General features: G+C 43.0%; 1 long non-coding RNA gene across 2 annotated transcripts; it reads left to right on the top strand.

Annotated features, from left to right (window-relative positions):
- Positions 1 to 906: 906 nt before the first annotated feature.
- LOC118559256 lies at positions 907 to 3,827 on the top strand. Of its 2 annotated transcripts, none has more exons than XR_004928727.1 (5): positions 907 to 1,124; positions 2,118 to 2,231; positions 2,299 to 2,445; positions 3,380 to 3,499; positions 3,577 to 3,827. It is a non-coding gene; the product is annotated as an uncharacterized LOC118559256 (long non-coding RNA). The 2 variants fall into 2 exon arrangements; XR_004928728.1 differs by having other exon boundaries at positions 3,574 to 3,827.
- The last annotated feature ends 645 nt before the right edge of the window (positions 3,828 to 4,472 follow it).

The following is a 4,472-nucleotide window of genomic DNA, read 5'->3' as shown; positions in this document are numbered from 1 at the left end:
TCTTGTCAGCCTAGGCACGGCTCATGGAACCATCTGCCACACGTGTCCCTGGATCTGCACAACAACTTACAGAATATACACATTAGGGGACAAGGAGGTGGCTTTTGCTGGCTTCATGCTATCTTTTCATCGTCACATTTGGTTATTGAACAACTACAGAACGGGTCAAGCTACGTTCCAGAAAATGAGTTTTTATCAAATCAATAAATGATTAAAATCTGGGAGTCAGCCCCAGGTAAGATGGCCGCCACATCAGCTCAACTACTGGGAAGCTTAATGAAATGAACTCAAAGAATTTCACATGTATTGTTTTCTAGATTTCTGTGGAGGTAAATGTTCTTCATCCAAACACTGACTTCTACAGCCAATCACTTTACTACCTTTGGAACACAGAGAAATGACTTTTAAAAGTCACAGCTGCTTCTTTGATGAAGTTATCTCAGTAATATGTTCATAGGAAACTCTCCTGAAGTAATCCCTGGGGATTTTCCCTCACCACATCATCATTATCATCATTATCTTTTTTACAGTGTATTCTAAATACTGATATATCTATAACAATGGCACATAAAACATGTGAACACAAATCACTTCATTTCACATATTCCACTAAAACAGTACATCCAATAGCATCCAATTAAAGGTAATATTATTTTTTCATTTTAAAACCCTTGATGATCTGCTTTCCCTCAATGACTGTTAGACCTGTATTTTTACTTTATGCTCTAAAACTAAGTCAGTTCACAGATTCACAATATTTGGAAAAGCTTTCCTCACTTCCCTTGTGATCTAAAAAAGGCAGAATATACATTTTGTATTATTTGTAATATTCAGTAGTTTGTTTCTGTTGTAGTTCCATATTTCTGCCAGCAGGGAGCGTATTCACAACTACAAGCTCTCCGCGCTTCTTCTTTTGTCTTTTTTCTCTTTGCGCTGTTGCCGTTACTGCAGTTTAGAGAGAGTTAGAACAGGAGGCGTCAATATAACTAGTTACTAAGTAAATACTGATTAAAACTGTGTTATATCTTGAGTTATTGATCCTAGGAGATTATCTGCACCTGCCAGGAGGGTTTCTGGTTGCGGGACATCACCGTGTTGTTGTGTTTTGTCGAGTGAAAACTGCGGTGAGTAATGATGATTAGCGCTTAGCATAGCATGCTAACTACTGCTGATTCTGGCTGATTGCTCACTGATTTCATGGAGAAAGTATCTTTGTTATATTGTTATGCTTGGAGACGATGTTTAAAACCAGCTGGAGACAGATGAAGGTATATGAGTGAATTGAGGATGTAAAAAGTTGTGTTTTGTGTAAATTATCTGTTTTAATAGAGCTATTGCTGCTTGTGATTTGTACTATTACTAAATGCCATCTAATGCTATATAGTTAAGCGAGCTGGTTTTATGAGCTAAAACAAGCAACAGTGTGCTTTTGAGTTATTGAGAGACAGTAATTTAATGAATGATTAACAAACATGATTGAAATGTGATTTAAAATAATTCGTATACAAGATTTTGTGTGTGTGGGCTGGTTAAAAATTAATTTTATAGCTCTATGTCATACTTTGTCAATTTGAATGCTTCACGTTAATTGATTTAAGATTAAAAAAGAGTATATAAATAGTATAAATACTGTACAGTCGATTTGGGTAAATGTATAAAAAGAGAAAGAGATTAATGTAAAAGCTGCTGCTCTATGCAGGTTGTTTTTTTTTGTATGAGTCGGTTTTGATCACTGATCTCTATTATACACTGGAGTGCTAATAGCCGCTGTTAGAACGAGTCACTGTGAAGCCACCAGCCGCCATATTGGTACTCCCTATTTTCCTCCAGTAACTAGAGAATATGTGCTCTACAGCATCGAATAACGAGGATTTTCTCATGTTCAGGGGGGCTTAAAACTTTTAAAATGTCAAATGCCATATACTTTTATGTTATGTTCTAAAACTATCAAGTACTGAGAAAGTCATCAATAAATGTCACTACACTGAAAAATCAAATGTTACTGTGTGTAGTTTAGTGCTAAAAATCACATTTTCTTTATGGAACAAATGTAGTTTTAATAAAAGCTACATTATTAAATGTGTTTATGGGGATTATCTGTATTTATGGGGCTGCAGGTTCTGGTCCTGCTGGGCTCCAAGTCTGAGCTTCTGCTGCAGCCACAGCATCTTCTCCATCCGCATCCTGAGAGTGGAGGACGGCGAGCCGCCACCAGTCCACGCCGTCAGCGCGTGAGTAGCCGGCGCCACCTCAGCGTCTCTGAGCGTCTGCTGTGCTAACGGTGTTAACGTCCCGCAGGTTGTGTCTGTGCGACCTGGCAGGCTCTGAGCGCAGCTCCAGGACCCAGAACAAAGGAGAGGACCTGAAGGAGGCTGGAAACATCAACGCCTCGCTGCTCATTCTGGGCAAATGCATCAAGGCTCTGCAGCACAACCAGCACACCAGGTAGGACCTTCATGGTTCTGGGAAGCAGTTCTGGTCCTGGAGCGTCCTGAGTGACCCGCTGTCTGCTGCCTCCAGGCTCCTGCAGCACGTCCCATTAAGGGAGAGCAAGCTGACCCACTACCTGCAGGGCTTCTTCTGCAGCAGCAGCAAGGCCTGCATGGTGGTCAACGTCAGCCAGTGTGCCTCCATGTACGACGAGACCCTCAACGTCCTGAAGTTGTTGAGCCTTAAGTTCTGATATCCAGTTAGAACATCAGTTCACTCCCAAACATTTAGCACTGCTGTCTTTGTAAAATGAACTGAGCAGCAATCTAATCACAACGGGGAAACAGCCATTATGTTTTTGACTCAGACGATTCATCAGCCTACCTTCCCTAAGATCACCGCTGCATGACTGAAGAACTTCCCCTGGAGCCGCAGCACCAGAGCGCTCTGAGGTCTCGGTAGAGCCGCTTGATGTAGTCAGGATCCAGCAGAGTGAACGCTGGACTTGCTTTGGCTTGAACGGACATCAGCCTCCATGAATACCAGGTCATCCATGTTGCTGTTCATTAACACCGTGCTAACTTTTCCACTGTGGAGGCTCGCCTTGGTACATTCACATAGCAGAGCCGTCCGCACCAAGTGACGACCCAAGATGGTTTAAAATGTCCTGGTAAGTTCTAAGAGGCCACTTCTTCATGTCATCCTCTCAGTCATGAATAGTTTAAGGCTGCGGCGCTGACCTGCCACTTCCATCGCTCTGCAATTATTGGAAATATTGCTGCAACAGTTTATCATTTCAGTCAAGCTGATGTTATTTGGCCGAGGGAAGCGCTGAAACGGAAGTGGAGAACAAAAAACAGAAGTTGGACCCAGAGTTACTTCCTTGTTCAAAAATAAGGTGGATAGAAGAGAGAGAAATGTGAAAGGTAGTTTGTTGGCTTTGTTTCAGGTGGAGGTTGTGATCTCCAGGCTCCTCCCTGCCGTTCCTCCTGCTTCCTGCAGCAGGAAGACGCTGCAGAGCAGCAGCAGCTCCCTGACCGGCTGGGAAGCCAGTCTGGAAGACCTTCAGGTGGGAAGGAGTCGCCTTTAGCCGTGTAGCTGCTGACGTCTCAGTCATCCCTGATATCTAAAACATCCGTCCAGCAGGGTGAAGACCAAGACTCCAGTCTGATGGAGGACAGCATGGAGGAGACGGCTGACAAGGTGAAGAAGTCGTCATTAATAAGAGGCTTCACCAGGTCAGTGGTTTTAGCTGCTCCACATTTCTCCTGACATGAATCCACCTGCTGGGTTTCCTGCTGGAGGCGGCGCCACGTTTACCTTCATTCTGACGTCAGAACCGCAGCTTCGTCCCTCCTCCTCTTCATCAGCTGCTGCTGCAGATTTCTGCAGGAAACCAAGCAACTTGTGGTCGGCTCTGCATGTCCAGGTCCCAGCCTCTGATTTCGTATTTACTTAGTTATAATGATAATGGTGAGAATAATAATAAAAATAATAATAACGAGAACAAATCGTATTTAAAACTCCATCCCAGTTTTCTCTGGCGATGGATTAAAGCTCCAAATGCAGCTTTGATGTTTGATTCTGTTGCTGCTCGGTTGGAGAAAACAGGAAGAACGATCGCTTCAGTTTAAAATCAGGTTTGACTGTCAATAATTTATTGTTTAAAGGAAGCGGTCCGATAAAAGTCCGTCTCTAGTTCCTAGGCTGGGCTTTTCCTGCTCGACCCGATGGAAAGAGATTTTGGACCCGACCTTGAACCTTGACCTTTGGCCTCAGACTTCCCTGACCTGATGAGACCGTCAGAGAGCAGTTCTGATTGTCTGTCAGTGAAGCTCTGTAAACATAATGACTTCATCTACTTTAGTCCTCTTTCTATTAAATACTGACGTAAATCTATCTGCAGCCAGTTGAGTTTCATCTTTTTCTGCCGGATTTGATCCACCAGACAAACTGTTTCTGTCTCCTGATTTATGGACTGATAGAAAGAAGCTATTTAGTGCCTGACATCACAGCATTGTGAAATGACACAATCTTAGGTA

This window comes from Fundulus heteroclitus, unplaced genomic scaffold (assembly GCF_011125445.2).
Source record: "Fundulus heteroclitus isolate FHET01 unplaced genomic scaffold, MU-UCD_Fhet_4.1 scaffold_254, whole genome shotgun sequence".
Lineage (NCBI taxonomy): Eukaryota > Metazoa > Chordata > Actinopteri > Cyprinodontiformes > Fundulidae > Fundulus > Fundulus heteroclitus.
Note: the sequence above shows the minus strand (reverse complement) of the source record. Positions and strands in the feature narration are given on the sequence as shown.